Here is a 17,193-nt window from a genome sequence, read left to right on the forward strand (position 1 = left end):
ATGGCGGGCTCCCCTGTGGTGTGATGAATTGTCACACCTTGACTTGATGGCTTCTCCCTGCCTGTCATCAGGCCCCAGACCTTTTTCCAAGGTTCCTCCTCTGATATCCCTGGACATCTTTAGAGGGGTCCCACCTATGCTCCAAAGCCAGTCCAAGTCTTTGCCCCTGTGTCTGTCACCTCTCGCCCCCAAATCACTGTGTTGCTGCCATGTGGCTCCTCTCAGGCCACTGCCCCATGTGGCCCCATCCCAGCACCATTGGCTTCCAGCTCATCTGCGTGGACTGCCCGGGCCCCCTGGGGCAGTTCTGCTTTGTCGCTCCTGACTTCCAACACTGCCACTTCCCTGGGCCACATGGACAGTCCTGCCTCCTTGTAGGAGAAATGCCTTCCTCTTTGCTGCTCTTCCCATGGGCCTCCCAGGATTTAAATACACAGGTCTTCCCATCCCTGGGGTGAGGGAATCCTCCAGCGGCAGATCAGGTGCCAACAGGAGACCTATCCTATACCTGGAACCATTACTCTGCTCCCAACCTTCTGAGAATGCCCCTAAAGTCCCTTCCGCTATGGCAGGGCATCTCCCAGGAACTTCGCAGCCTCCTCTGTCACCTCCCTTTCCTCCCACTCCCAGCCCTGCTCAGGGCTGTTACCTGAAGGGGAGGAAGGGATGGAGGCAGCTACGTTCCCCTGCCGCCAGACTCCCCCAACAGCGTGCCATGCGTTAAAAGGGATACAACACACATCTGATCTTACAACCTTCTCTTTTTACTTGTCAATATACTGAGGACATCTTCCGTTAGCAATAAGGGTGTTTCTACCTCATAGTTCATGGTTGTATAGTATCCCATTATATATGCTTAGCTTAATTTATGCAAACAAATCCCTCTTACAGACATCTAGGTTGTGGCCAACATTTTCTATTACATATAAATAAAATCAAGTAATCTTACGTTTAAACGAAAAACCTCCCTCGGCAGAAATTCCTTATCAACCCCAGAACTCCCGAGGAAATTCTCCTAGTCACCTATTGAATTCGGCGGGGATGAAGCGTTTACTTACCACGTGCTCTGCGCTGCACTAAGTCTTAAGTCGATGCAGTCTGCATCCTGAAGGAGCTCCCAGTCCTTTGAGAGACGGGCACAGACAGAAATGACCCTGATGTGAGCAGAGCCTATGCTGGTTGTGACAGATGGTCACAGAGAGTGTGAGTGGGGAACACGCTGAGCTGACCAGGCAGTCACCCCGCCCAGGCTTCCAGGAGGACCCAGCGTTTCCCCAGGGCCTGGCGGAGGCTGGGGGTCAATTCAGGAGAGAGGAGAAAGACAAGTGAGCTGAGAGAGCGTCAGAGCCAAGGTGTGGCGCAGGAGGAGCAGGGCTTGGGGGCAACAGGGAGAGCCTGACTGTGTAAAACAGACAGCAGTGAGAGAAAGGAGTGGAACCAAGTCTAGAAAACGCACTGGGACCAGGTCACAAAGCGACACAGGGCCATTGGCGATGTCAAGGTCAGGAGGGGCAGAGTGGACAATTAAAGAGGAAAACAGTTTTGAGGGGATGGTCCTTAAATAATTGTTCCTGAAAATAAGGTTTTTTCACTATCTCATTACCCTTATGCCAAATATTATCATCATATGAGAACGTAAAATTACACCAAATACATTTTTATCATCCTGAAGCTGACTGTGTTGACTTTGATGTACGATGAGTATCAGAAAGTAAAATCCTAGACCTTCAATCTACCCAATACTTCAGTGATTGTTTTTCCTCATAGATAGAAAAGTCATGAATATTCTATGTCTATGTACATTGACCTTCCTTGTTACTCTCAAACCTCGGGGCCTTTGCACCTGCTATTCTCAATGCCTGGAATTGTTTTTCCTCTTCCATTTCACCTACCTAACCCCCACACCTCTTTCAGATTTCATTTCAAACATCACTTTCTAACCCTCCAAACATATGGGTTAGGTCTCCCTATCCCGTATTCTTGGGGTGGTCAGTCCTACTTTTTAGCACTCATCATAATTAAACTCAAATAATTTAACCATGCATATGTGCTTAAATTCAAGCAGTCACAGCCTCTATCCCCCACTTCACCATAAGCTCGGCAAGGCCAGGAATTGTGTCAAAGTGTCCTTGCACATGGAAAGTAATCATTAGGTATTTCTCAAGTGAATGAATATCACTCACGATCCAACTGTGGTTCCAATTGAGAGTTGCAAGTTGAAAAAAATGTGTTTTCTCAGAACAGCTGTCAGATAATATTTTATAACAATCACCTCTTTTATTTGTATTGGCTTTCTCATAGCTCATCCACTTCTAGAGAAGAAGGAAATTTTCATGAAAGACGATAGACTTGGGAAGACATTAAACTCAAGCGGGCCCAGGCTTGATTGACAAAACTATTTAAATCCACGATCTTATTATCATCTCAAAAACCACATGAGGCATTTGTGTGGGGTGGGGATTACCGTCCCTAATTAGATAAAGAAACTAAGGCCCAGAGAAGCGAATGAACTCGCCCAAATCACAGAGCCAGGAAGTGGAATAAAAGTGGGCTTTTCTGGGGAATAAAGACTAGACGTTCACTGCTGTCTGCTGCCTCCTGTTGGTGTGAAGAGGAAAGAGCAAGCCCCTCTGCGTTTCCTGAAGAAACCAGCCCTTCCTTCCTGCAGTGGGCCAGGGGCACGGAGCAGCATGGCCAACTCCCCTCCCGGTTCCCCTGGCCTTCCACCTCGCCTCCCTCCCACCCAGCCAGATCCTCTGGATGCCTAATTGCTCCAGTTTACAGACTAATAACCAGAATCCAAGAAATGGAGTGATGGCCTTCAGAGACGCAGTGGCTGGATAGTCTGTGTGGCCTCCTCATTTCGGGCCCGTGCCTCCTCCCCTGCCCTCTGGGTTTTAGGGGCAGCCCTGGGCGATGGCCAGAGACCTGCCAGCTGTGTGTCTTCCCTCCCCTGGCCTCGGTTTCCTTTTCTTCAACAGAATCAGGATATTTGTGACTTTACTAGGACATCGTGAAATTGAAACAAGGTTCAGAGTCAGGCACTCAGAAAATATCTGCTTCCCTCGCTTCCCTTTCTGGTTTTGCTGGCAGTGTCAGCAAAGACTGAAACATCAGTTGCTCTCCAGCCCGTGCTTCGGCCGGGGCCGAGGGCCGATTTCCCCCGCAGTGAAGTCACTGCGCGCTGAGCCAGGATGAGTAACCGCCTTTCTCTCCAGTTGAACTTCATCTTATACAGGTGTCGGAGGCGGAGGCTGCTCAAGCAATGCTTCCTAATCCCGAATCAAGCCATTACGCCCGGCACACATGCTGTGAGCCAACAAAGCCTGAGCAGCCAATCTCGGCTCTGAATCCAGGGTGTTTATAAAGTCTTTGTGCGCCTCTAAACTCAAATAACCCCGTGTCCCCCAGGACTGAAGAAGACAAGCTGCAATTGTTGTGTGCTCATCCAAACCACGTTCTTCAGAGGAGTGAGGAGCCAGAACCCAGATGTCACCCAGGAAATCACACAGAGCAACTGGGGAATACCTGCAATGGGTGAAAAAGTCTGATCAAATAACGGGATGAAGAAGAGAGCAGGGCTTGGAACAAAGAAATCAGCCTGGACAGGGTTGGAGCTCAGAAGATTCCTTCTCCCTATGCTGTTTGCAAATGTGTTTCTTCGGGGTGGACATTCAGAGTGATTGACCTTAAAGTTTCATGGAGAGGGCCCCAGGGCTTCAACAGCTCCAGCTCGGCAGGTTATGAAAAGCACGTTCTCCCTTCAAAGCTGTGGGATAAACTGTTCTTTTGGTGAAGACAGAAAAACAAGGAAGACATCCCACTAATATGCAGGGCCAACACGGCAAAGACAGGAGCAGGCTGGGGTTTGGAGAGCTCCCCCAGACACCTGCTGCAGCAAGCGCGCCCAGCCTCAGAGGCAGCCTGCTGGGAACAGGCAGAGGGTGCTGAGTCCTGCAGCCCTGCCCAGGCTGCGCTCAGGGCCTGGGGGCAGGGGAGTGGAATTCCAGGGGGCTCTTGCTGGAAGGGATGGGGATGTCAGAGGGGAATGGCACTTTGAGAGGACATCTGGTTACAAGATCAACCCGTTCACTTTAGAAGAAAAGTAAACTAAGACCAAGAATGGAGAAGAACATTGGCCAGTCTTGCCGCTCATTTCATTGGTACCACTCATGCTGAAAGCACAAGGCAAACCTCTTGAATTCAGTGCAGAGCCACTTATTCTGAGCTATTTACTCATGAGAATAGAATTTAAGAGTTGTCAGGGCCTTACCTAATTCTGTGATGGAAAACGTGTGGCCTGTGTGACACAATCCGTCTCCCACACATATAGCTGGTGTTAGTACCCAGCTACAGCATTTCCCTGCCCAGTGGCTTTCCCAAACACTTTCTGCCAAGAATGGATCCTGGGTTTTCTTTTAAAAGAAAGGATGCATCTCCCCATTCTGGGAGGTCTAGGTGGGGCTGTCAATCACAGTGCTCCACCCCACCAGCCACAGGGAATGTGACCCAGATCTAGCAATCAAAAGACTCTCTCTCCTGGCCACGTGATTGGTTTGGATATGAACAAATTACCCAAACCTAGCCAATCAGAAATCACCCCAGGACAGTCCATCCAAGTTAACTGGAAAGATTGTCTTTCCCTGGAGGTTACTAAGATGGAAGTCTATGATTGTCTAGGACTGCCAGCAGCCATATTGCCCACCCAATAAAAACGCAGGACAGGAAATGTAGCCAACCAGTCAGACAGACCCAGGGACCGAGAGAGAAGAGCCCTTGCAACATCAGGTGCACCCTTGGCTCTGGCTGTGCCCGAAGGCAGCTCCTCCTGCAGTCACGCCTGTTAATGAGCCAGTCCATTTTCTCTTAGTTTATTGTAGTTCGGTTTGGATTTCTGTCCTTTGCCATTCTGATGAGTATCCCTAATCACTCACAGAGCTCTTTATCATTGAGGCCAGACGTGGTCTCATACTTCTCAACACGATGCTTCATGTGGTTGACGTGCTTATGTGATGAAGCCAGTTGGCTTCCCAGATTCTAATCAAACGCTTTCCTTTGGCAGATGAGGAAACAGAGGTCCAGAGAAGGAAAAGACTCTGCTCAAGGTCATGCCTAGCTCAAGGTCATGCCTAGCTAATAATGGAAACTGGCTCGTGCCCAGCGTCGTTCAATATTCTTCGATCAACCGTTTTCCAGCTGAAAGACCCGCTGCGAGATGCTGATGAGAGCTCATGGAAAGCTCTGCGTCTTGGTCGGGATGCAGACCCTCCCTACCACGTGTTTCCCACCCCCTCAGCTGTATCCCTCTGGAGCCTGGAAGTGTCCAGGATTTCAGTGTAAGATTTTATGTGCCCGCTCGGAGTATAGGTTTAAGGGGATTCTGGAGAAAGCTTCCAGTGTTGGCACGAAAGGGATAAAGAGAGGTCCACTTTCCTTCTACTTACCTTTGCCAACAGGAAAAGTTCTAAAGAAGCTCCTTTTTAATACACAATCATTCATCTGCTTCCCTCACACCTCATGGTTGCAGCTGAATCTTTGATTCCAGAGGCGCTGTGACCAGAAGAAAATTTTCCCCCTCTTTAATCCCGGCACTATACTTCTTTTAATGCAACCTGAGATATCTTTAGCAGTGGGGGCAACTACACAATTGACTGCAAAGAACCAAAAAGCAAGGGGAAAATAAGCAATTGAAAAAAGAATTTTTAGCCTGAAAATGAGAATATTCAGGGAAAGCGCACTACTGTCACGTTTTTGAAGGATTGTCAGGGATCAGGAAAATTAGATTTCTGTAAGAATTCAAAGGGAAGTATAGAAGCAAATGGGATCCAGAAACTGATGCTCAGAGAGGGTAAGTGACTCCCCTGCATCCACACAGCACATGGTTTACCAAATAAGAACGTCGACTAAGACCTGCTCAAGAGTCTAAGAGCCGGAGACAGTCCTGGTTCGAATCCAGTTGCCACCTCTTCCTCCCTTGGGGAGAAAGCCCCTTAACTTATCTGAACCTCCTCATCTACAAATAGGGGTTCAAACTGCCCAGGTTCTGAGATCAAAGGGATAATGTGTCTACACAGGGCTCAGCTCATCCCGGTGCTCACAAATCTGACTGCTCTCACTTTCCCCCGTTCGCCACATCACATCACCTCTTCTTTTCCTGTACTTTGAACAGCATAGGGTCCACTGCACCCAGGGGCCAGAGTGGGATTTTCTTGCTTTAGTCAAAGGGCAGTTCCATCGGGCTCAGCCATTTCCTGGTCCCACGAGAGAACCGGCACACGTCCACGTCAGTGGGAGGGGAGGCGCCCAGAAGGTGTCTGGCAGAACTGAGGGGCGTGGGAAATGATGCTTCCGCAACACCCTGCACCTTGGCGGCCCCCTCCTGAGCACCTCATCCATCACCTCCCCAGCAGAAGCAACTGTCTGCTCTCTCTTCTCAACAAAGCTGGTGCCTCATTCTGCCTCAGCTGTGCCAGACTGAGTTCCCAGATCCACTTTACCAGGTCCAACTTCCAAACATTTGCCTAAGCTGTTCCCTCTGCCAGGAATGTTTTTATCTCTTTTTCTCATCTATTCTTCCAAATTTACGTGATTACACATCATCTTCTGCAGAAAACTTTCCCTGGGGTCTTCAGGTCTGTTAGTCTTAGTTTTATTTGTTTAACATGAATTGAGTTGCCAAGCACAAAAGACTCAATGAAACCTACCTTTCATCATCATTGCCAGCATGGCTGTCACTGGTTGGAGTAGAGCCTATCTTTTGGCAAAGCTAGGAAAAGTCTAGAAGATTGAAGAGCAACTGAAGGAGTGAGTGCAGTCTAGTTCTCTCACTTTTTAAAAGAAGTCAGGACACTAACAGGGAAAGAAGACTGACCAGCCCTGAAGGCCTCCCACAGTGGCTTCCATTTCCTTGGGGAACGTGCCTATATGTGGGGGAAGACCTAGGCTGACCAAGCCCATGAGACTGATGTATAAACCCTAATACCCTGGAACTTATTGATAATCGAAATGGAACTGCTGGGGAGCTACCAGCCTGTCTCCCGCTCTGGCCCACCTCTAGACTGAAGCTGGATGAGCAGAGGGTCAGTGGCACAGAGAGCAGCAGTTGTATGATGGGAGGTTCCCTGTCATCAGTCTTCACCCTAGAGAAAGAGCCCCTCAAAGACCAGGCAGGCCATGCCCTTGAGCATTTGATTCCATCTGTCTTAGTCTGCTGGGCTGCCATAACAAAACCCCAGAGACCAGCAGGCTTAGACAACAGAAACTTATTCCTCCCAGTTCTGGAAGCTGGGAAGTCCAAGACTAAGGTGCCTGCTGATCCGGTGCCTGGATGAGGCTCTCTAACTGGCTTGCAGGTGGCCACCTTCTTGTGTCCTCACCTGGTGGAGGGAAACAGCACACGCTCTCCTATGCCTCTTCTGAGGGCGCTAATCCCACCATGGGGCCCCACCCTCATCACCTCCCAAAGGCACGCCCTCCACACACCATCACACTGGGGGTAGGGCTTCAGCATAGGAATTTAAGGGGACACAATTCAGTCCAGAGCACCCATGATTCACCAAGAAGCCATCTGGTTCTGTCTCCTTTGGAGACTGGCCCCAGAAGAGCACGGGCAGCCCTGTGGCTGGTCCAGCAGCATCACAGCCGTCAGGAGCAAAGCCTTGGCAGCCGCACAGCCTGCATGTGATTTGGGCTGCAGCCCTCACCCATTCGGTGACCTTAAGTGAGCTGAGCATCCTTTCTAATCCCTGGTTCAGCTTCCTTATCTGTAAAATGGCAAGAGTGATACCTACCTCCTAGGGCTGTGGAATGTTAACTGAGATGCTGTATGAAAGGCACTTAACACTGTTCCCCTCAGAGAATACACGCTCAGTAAACAGGAGCCGTGGCATCATGGAGTCATTCAGCACAAGGGCCTTTGGTTTCACAGATCTAGGAGCTACCTCAGTGACTCGTTTCTATTCCAGCTCTCTGACTCGCCCACCCCCTTGCAGCTGGTACATTCTGCTTTAACTGGATCAATGGTCTTCTGGTCTCAGAGTTAGTCTACTTCCAAAGGTGGCTTCTGCATGTTTCTGTCCACAGTGTCTTGATCTACAGTCAGACTCTCAGAAAACAGCCCTCCTTCTCTTATTTTCAAAGTCTTTGTGGGCACCTCTTTAGCAGAACCTTTGGGCTGTCCTGCAGTTCTCAGGAGAGGAAGTTGTACCATTCCTGCATCCGCTACCAGAGAAACTGTTTCCTGATGGTTTAGATGTAACTGGCGTGGGGTTACAAGCTCGGTTTGGAGGTTGTAAGGTCAGCCCTCCGAGGGCACTTATTGGTGGCACACTGCCCTCCCTGGGGCACGGCTGCCCTCTCGGGCTGAGCGGCTTGGTTTCACTCGGGCATGCAGTTCTGCGGTGGTGCTGGTGGTCACAGCAGTAGTAGCAGCAGCAGCAGCGTGACACTAACATGTTTTCAATTCAATCACATATTTTTAATAGAAGAACCAATGGGCTCTTTGTCCTGGTAGAACGCTGCAGGTTGTCCCATGCAATCCGTCATATTTGCAGGTGAGGAGGTAAGGCGTCTCTAGCCCAGCCAGCCAAATTAGGGAAATAACTCTGGTGAGCAAGGAGATGATGGAGGTGGATGTCCAACCCTCAGCCATCACTTCACTGATGAAAAACAGAGCTAAAGAGGTCATTACACAGTTAGGAAGCCACATAGCTAATCAGTGCCAATCTGGGGACCCTTTAGCCCCAGGCCCGGTATACAGCCAAAGAAATACGTTGACAACAGTGAGAAAGTTGCTTACCATAGTTCTTAAATTTGTGTCGCATTACCAGTCCATATCACCTGTAGTATACACGAAATAGCATTTTTTTAATAAATGTACTGATTATCTTTAAATGCTTCCATGGTGGGACCATGGCTATGCATCACTCATAATCTATTTAATTTTTGTAACTGGTATAATATGTCTCTCTCAAAATTCGAAATGACAGTATTTTGCACAAAAAAATATCTAAGATTTCAGATCAGCCAAAAGTATTTCAATTGTTATACTTTTTGCATGCTGAGAAACAAAACAAAGAAATGTGGTTTGGGTGTTAAAGCGGCTAATTTGTTAAATACAACCATTTAAAATAGACAATATTTTTGTCACTCTGTTCTGGTATTTCTTCACTTTTAGTGCAGCACGAGTCTCGGAACGCGATTCCCACCGTCTCCTCTGCTCCTGAAGACCCTGGTGCGGTGCCGCGTTCACACGCAAAGGCTTTCACGGCCCGGCTCTTGCCGCGCTTGTGCTGGGTGACGTCATCATTGTCTTGGGTCAGGCTGCTATTACAAAAGACCATAGACTAAGGGGCTTAAACAACAAACTTCTATCTCTCAGTGCTCTGGAGGCTGCAAGGCCAAGATCAAGGTGCCAGCAGGGTTCGGTTCTGGGGAACGCCCTCTTCCTGGCTTGCAGATGGCTCCTCCTTGCTGTGTCCTCACGTGGTAGACAGAGACGGGGAGAGCTCTAGTCTCTTCCTCTTCATATAAGGGCACTAACCCCATCATGGGGCCCAACCCTCAGGACCTCATCTGAACCTAATCACCTCCCAAAGGCTCCACCTCCAAGATGTCACACTGGAGGTTAGGGCTTCAGCATGGGGATCTGGAGGGGACACAGTTCAGTTCAGAACGACCATGTTACTGACACCCTGAAGCCTCAGTTCCCTCATTTGCAGAGCAGAGATCCTAACAGTCCCGATCTGCACAGGGGGGCTGAGAGGAATGGTGGTATGGAGTCAGAGGAGAGGGAACAAGTGCTCCATAAAGGTGACTTTGTTCGTGGTAGAAAGGGTGGCAAAGGTGGGGTGAGGGGTTGAAATAATCTCTGGAGTTATTCTTCAAATTCTAGAGGGCCATGAAGACATTCCGCTATCGGTATTATCAGATACCCGTCTCCCTTTGCTCTGTAGTCAGATATAAACATTCAATAATAGCGCCTGCAATAGTAAATGAAAATAACTCAAACAGAAAAATTTGAAAACATTTAACTGTCTGATCCCACTTAAGCCTTTTTCCCCGGAGTGCGATGTCCCTAAAGCCCTTCCTCCTGTGCCCTTCCCACCGCCAACGTGGCTTCCCGGGATGGCGCGTGATCAGGAGTCACCGTTACCGAACAGATGGAGACAGAGCGCCACGGCGGACAGTGGGAAGAGTGGGAAGTGAGCCTGCCTGCTTCAGAAGGCTGTTCCCAAGGAAAGAGAGGCCAGACCTTCTGGTACACAGGTGGGGGTTCCAGGCTAGCGCTGTGGTTCTATTTTTTAGATCAAAGTGAGTTATTTCTCAACTTCCTCCCATCAATGCTGTGGTCAGAGAAAAATCCGTCCCAGAGGGCTGCGAATTATTCATGGAAATCATTCCTTTAGACCATTGCAACCTGTGTCTTACTATGTTCGTATTTCTGGGGGGAGGGTGGGGGTTAAATCAGGCATCACTGGAAAGCCACCATCACAACCCAAACCTCTAATTGTTAATCCTTAAAACGCTGCCGAGCCTTTCCTTGGTTTCGATCCCGCTGGTCCTATGGATCTGGCATGTTTCTGGTCAGCTGGATGTCAAAAGCTCTTGCAGGAAATCTTGTTTCTTATTTTACCAACAGCATTCTTCCAAACCAGATATATGAGACATGGCTGGTGAGGCTTTTTCCAGTCATGAGATTTCTCCAGAGCTCATCCGTTCATTTAGCAAAGCTTGCTGAAAACCTGCCATGTTCCAGGCCTTGAGTCGGCCCTGAAATTCACAGATAATTAAACACAACAATCCGTATTTCTTCTGATGCCATGGAAGCCCTGTCTTGTTTACAGCCTGTGTCTTATTCTGTCTTCTAACGATGAACACCTGGCCAGCATCATCTATATGATAATTCGTTATTCTTTCATTTTTTGCACAAAAGTCTGTCTCTAGATGATCCTCAAGGATGGATCTACTGGGCTTCCGTCCAATATCCAGATGTGTGAGTATGTTCAGAAGGGTCACCAGACCTTTGGAGCCAAACTTGCTTTAATTTGATCCAACTACAGAACGCTTTAGACCCTGCTCAAGTTCCCTGCGGCCTCCCTGAGGCTTGTCCATCCTCCAGTGCCTCCTAGGTTCTTCCAGGCCACCTGCTGCGGCTGACCCAGCTTCTCTACCCCAGAGCTAGAGAGTCATTTCCTGTTTCAAGTATTGGAGGAGAGTTTAATAAGATGACACAGAGCAGCTGTTTTCTCAACCTGCAGAGAGTGGAACAAAAGGAAGACAGCGGCTGGAGCGAGGAGACGGGAGTTCTTGTCCACCCAGTCTCCAACTTGCTGAGCGGCGATGGGAAGTGACTTCGACCTGGACCGTCGCTGTGATCTCCTTCTGAACCTCACTCCCCCTCCCCCCCGTGCTGCCCCTTTCTCAGAGTCTCTTTTCCAAGTCTTACAAAGGCTCATGGGGCAGATTCACACTGGAATCTTACTTAATGACCATGTGAGCCATTATTGGAAATCAGTAGAGCGGGGAGGGTCTTGAGAAAACACCGATTCACACCTTCTTGCTCCAACAGCACTTCCTTCTCCTAAACATTTATTGTGACTAGGCACTTTGCTGAGGGGCCGGCAAGATAGAGAGTAAGTAAGGTTATGACACAAATATCAAAAGGAGCTCAGAGTTCAGAGGCGAACCTGACTCATCCTGAAGGAACAGGGAAAGCTTCCTAAGAGACAGCATTGCCTTAGCTGGCTCTGGAAGGGAGCGTAGGGCTTAGCCAGAAAGAAAGTGGGGAGAAAGATGTCCTAAGCATAGGAAACCAGGAGCAATAGCACTGAGGTGTGACATAGCAGCATGTCACTAGGAAGAAGTGTGAAGTTACCAGGAGAAAAACTGAAGCTGGGACAGGCATACGAGGATGGGAAAGGGAGAAGGGGGACGTCCCCAAAGTCCTGCAAGCCAAGAACGAGACCAGTTTACAACCTCTCAGTGGCTTCCTCTGCCCCAAATTAAGATCCAAATTCCAAGGAATAATGCATACACTGGACCGACTCTCCAAAAGGGCCGACTGCTGGCATCTGGTTTTTTATTGGGTTTTTTAGAGGATCTTTAGAGAAGTGCAACATTTCCAACTGTGGAAGGAAAGGCTTTATTTTCTCTATTTTAAAGCATAGGGAAATGGTACACAAACACATGATTATTATTAGTATTGTTAGTTATTACTATTATTTCAGGCATATGAAAAGTATCAAAACAGTATAACAAACATTTGCATATCCCCAATTTTTATTAAAAATTAAGACATTACAGATACAGTTGCTGTTGCCCTCCGTAATCTCATTCCCTTCCCCGCATCCCAAAGGAAGCCGCTGTCCTGGAGTTTGTATGTGTCACTCCCTTCTTATTTTTTACACTTAGCCGCACACGTACTTGTAAAACGGTAATACTGTTTTTGCATGTTTTAAAGCTTTAACAATTGCACTGATCATTCTACAACTTGCTTCTTTCACTCAACATAGTTTTTGAGATTTATCCATATTGACACATCTAACTCAACTTCATTCATTTTAATGCTGTAGAGTATTCCATGATATGAGTACAGAAATACAGCACAACTTATGTTCTGCGTTCTCCTGATGACGGACATTTAGGTTCTTCCCAATGATCTGCTCTTACAAATCAGGCTGTTGTGATGGTCTCCACATGTGTCTCTCTGTGCACGTGTACAAGAGTTTCTCTGGAAAACGTACCTATGAGGAGATTCTCTAGTCCCAGGGTGAACATCTTCAACTTTACTAGCTATTGCCAAATTTCTCTCCAAAGTGATCTTACCAGTTGAAACTCCTACCACCAGTGCACGAGAATTCCTGGGACTCCATATTCCTGCTAATGCCTGACTTCTAAATTTTTACCAATTTTATATAGAGGGCATGAAATGATATCTCATTGTAGTTTTAGTTTGCATTTCTTTGATTACTAATGAAGTTGAGCATCTTTTCATTTTTACTGCCTATTTGGGAAGTGTGTGTTTAATATCCTTTGCCCACTTTTCCTTTGGGTCAGTTGTCACTTTCTTAGTAATTTACAGGAGTTCTAAATATCTAATGGATAAAAAGCCTTTTGCATTGCACACAGTAAAAAGAGTATCAGGAAATTTTTGTCAAAGACTGGAAAGGGGCAAAAGAGAAGACTGAGTGTTGTTTCAGTTGAATTCTGAACATTGTCTAGCAGGCCAAGGGTCATCAGATTCTGTATCCCTTTGATTGTTTTTGATTGACTTAGCCATTTTACAACTTTGTACGAGATAAAACTTAACAGGTAAAAACTAATAGCAGTGCAATTGTCCGTGGCAATCCCAATAATTCCTGCTCAGAGCAATCAAACTGGGTTTTATCTGAAAGAGAATATCAATCTCTATAAGTCAAATTCTCACTTAATCTCTTATTAGTTCCCATATTAATTAATAAGTTGAAATAAAATCTTTCACATATGCTCATGTTATATTCGTATAAGAGTTGTATTTACCATGTTGAAAATTTTATTTTAGCAAGGGAGAGATTTTCAAAGAATAAAAAAAAAAGTTGAGGAAAGCTGACACTCCAGACAGAGCCTGTGGGTGGCCAGACAGTACACCTGAATCAGGAGACAGAGGCCTGCAGCCGTCCTGCAGTGAGGGGCTGACTCTGAGGCCTGGAAAGCTGAGTCTGAATGGAGGCGGCCGGACAGGGGCCCTGAGACGCAACAGGAGGCTGCATGGCTGGTTTGCCACCTGAGGCCACTATTTCCCACCTGGGTGTTTGGACAGTGTATTTAACCTCTCTGTGCCTCAGCCTTGTCTGCAAAACTGGAATAGTAACATTTACCTCAAGGGCTACCATGAGAATTAAATGAAACAATATATGTGACCCACTTAAAGTGTGATACAAGAACATGATAATAATAGTGACAATAGCAATGGCACCGACATTTATGGAACGAGGCCAAAAGCTACAAGTGGGGAAACTGAGGCCGAGAGACTCCAAAGCCCAGGCTCGTCAGCAGGGCGCTAAGTGGTAAATCTTGTGATTGTCCTGGTGGAGCAAACAGTGGACCAGAACCCAGAGACAGGCTCGAGAGCAGACTCCGCCTCCAACTAGCCCCAGACCCTGTGCCATCCGCACCCCTTCTCCGAGCTGCCAGCCGTTCATTCGCTCGTTCCTTCGATGGACCCATGACCTTTGCCGAGTCCTACACCAAACTGTTTGTTCTGGAGAAATGAGGAAGTTTGGGGGCTATGGTTTCCGAACTTTAAGATGGAGATGAAATATCCACTCATTGAACCCTAGTTTCCGAGGGCTGCCATAAGAAAGTGCCACAAACTGGGCAGCTGCAAAACAACGGTAGCCTATTGTCTCACCTCTCTAGAGGTCAGCAGTCCAAAATCAAGGTGTCTGCAGTGCCAGGCTCCCGCTGAAGCCTGCAGGAGAATCCTTCCTTGCCTCCTCCTAGGTTCTGGCGGTGGCCCTCAGGGCCTGGCGTCCCTTGGCTTGTAGCCGCAGCACTCCAGTCCTGCCTCTGTCATCACATGGCATTCTCTTCATGTGGTCTTCTTGTAAGGACATTATACTAAGGGCCCAGCCTACTCCAGTATGACCTCATCTTAACTAATTACATCTGTACAAACCCTAATTCCAACAAGGTCACATCCTGAGGCACTTGGGGTTAAGACTTCAACATATCTTCTCGAGGGGCACAATCCAACCCAAACGCTACCCAGATGGGAACCCTGAGTAGGGCAGGCCTTCGGGGCCCAAGGCTGACCTGGCACGATCTTCTATGGCAGGCCTGGGGCTTTGGCCTTCCAGCTCCAGAGAAAACAGAAGCCCAAGTCCCAAGAGAAAGCAGTCACACTCGCCAGTGCAGTGTTCTTTGATGCGGCCTTATGAATTAAGTCCAGCCAGCAATGGGATGTCTTTGATAAAACGGAGGGGAAAGAGGCCATCCTACCCTTTCATCCTGAAAGATGAGGTAAGGACAGTGTCAAGAGTGCTGTACTACATTAGTGCTCCATTTTCGTAGAATACAGCCCAATTCTAGAAGTCACGATAGGCAATAATTTGTCTCAAAAAAAGTTCTCTAGGGTACAGGAAGGGAAGAGAGCCAGCATTTTTATTTAGAGCTTCCTCTGTGCCAAGCCATATGTGGAATGGTTACAGACATCATCTCTTTCAATCCTCATGATGACTTTTTGATTATTAACCCCAGTTGACAAATAAGGAAGCAGGTTAAGAGAAGATGACTGAGTTTTCCCCACAGCTAAAAAGGTAGAGGTTCTAGGGTTTAAACCCAGGTTTGTCTGACAATCAAGTTTATGATCTTGGCACTATTTTACATTGCCTTTATTATTTTACATCAAATAATGAATGTGAAAACCAGAAGCATTATGCCTGGTAGACAGAGTAGTCAATATGCATGTGTATCCTTCCTTCATCCAGAGAAGGTCTCTGGAATGGATAAATGAATGAATGAATGAATGAATGAATGAATGACACCGGATGAACACACAGCACCCTCTCATTCTCCTGTCCTCGTGTGAACTCTCCCTCCTCTGAACTCCCAGGACTTGGTTCTCTCCTCTCTGGTAGAACCAATTCCCCTCCCCACCCCAACCCTCGCCCCACGGCCTGTCCCCCAGAAGGGTGAGGCCTAACGGATCTTTGTAGCTCCTGCACTGGCCTCATACACAGCAGATCCTCAACAGCAGTCTGCAGTGAAGGAATAAGTAAGAACTCCCGGAAAGCACCCAGCTCAGGGTTCATTAAAGCGGTAGGTTTAACCTGACAGCATCCCTAGGCAGTTTAGAGAAACACCTGAGCTGGACTCGCACCTGGGCTCCAGGCCCAGCATTGTCACTGCTCTGTCATGCAAACTCGGGCTCTTCTTGGCCCTCTCTACCCTGCCCATCAGACAACGGGCTTGGACTAATGGCCTTGAGAGCTCGACTGATGCATTGTGTAGGTCTTAGTGTCTCCAAGGAAAGAAGGGGTTACAGGCTACAAGGCATCCAGATGCCAATGGGGCCTGGGCTGTCCAGGGATGGACAATCCTTCCCAGGTTCCAGGTTTCCTGAACCAGGAAAATCAGCATTTGGGCGCCTTGCCAACCTCCCCTTGCTAGTTCCCAAGAGAGAACTTCCCAAAGACAGCTGGAGCAAAGGCCCGAGCTGTGGGCCGGAGGTTCCTTCAACCTCGCTGAAAGCCCTCCCAGGGCCAAAGAGAATGCCAAGACCTTGATCGGGGCTGTTCCTCGAGACAAACAGAACATCTACTCCCTGTCCCTTCCAGGAAGGAACTACACGAAGATCGTTAATGCTCACTGCACACGAACGATTTGTCCTGCAGAGTGGAAGCCCTTTATGGGCGTCACTGCACTTGACTCTCGTGTGAGGCAGACCTGCACTAAGATTTTTACTCCCCATTTCACAAATCAGGAAACTGAAGCTCCGCAGAGGTTGAGGGACATTCCCAGGGTCATCTAGCTATCTCCATATCACAAGGCCTAGTTTTTATCTTTATTTTTACTTTTTTTAAAAATAGGAAATATATTCACGTGGTACCAAATTCAAAAGGTACAAAGATGTCTACAGTATGAATAAGTGTTCCTGCTACTCCTGGTCTCCCAGCATCTTGTTCTCTGGGAGGGGATCACTGTTCTCAGTTGTTGTACATCCTACGAGACATCTCCTCCACCAGCAAAGCAAATGCGTTAGGCTTGCCCACCAGTAGCACACTGCAGACAGTGTTCTGCCCCTTTCTTTTTCCACTTTCCACTTACCAATATTACTAGGCAGTCCTAACATATCAGCATAGAAATATCTGCTTCATTCTTTGTAATGGCTGGATCTACCATCTGAAAGGGCTATGATTTATTTTGAAGGATGTACGTGGACCCCAAGCTCTTAAGCATTGGGCTGTCTGGGGAAGAACTGAGAGGGTGGAATGCCACGTCTGTGTGCCCAGGGTCCCTGAGCATTTCAGATCAATTGACCCTTTATGAGATCTCTACACAAAGACTTTCAGTCTGATTGAAGACTAAATGAAACAATGTGTGAAAAGCACTCTGTGTTTGGCACAGAGAAAATGCTCAATTATCCTGCTAATGTCGGCGGGTGTCTGACTCTATGCACCAAGGTGGTCAGAATACAAGAGAGGAGCAGAAGTC

Source organism: Equus asinus, chromosome 5, assembly GCF_041296235.1.
Source record: "Equus asinus isolate D_3611 breed Donkey chromosome 5, EquAss-T2T_v2, whole genome shotgun sequence".
Classification (NCBI taxonomy): Eukaryota; Metazoa; Chordata; class Mammalia; order Perissodactyla; family Equidae; genus Equus; species Equus asinus.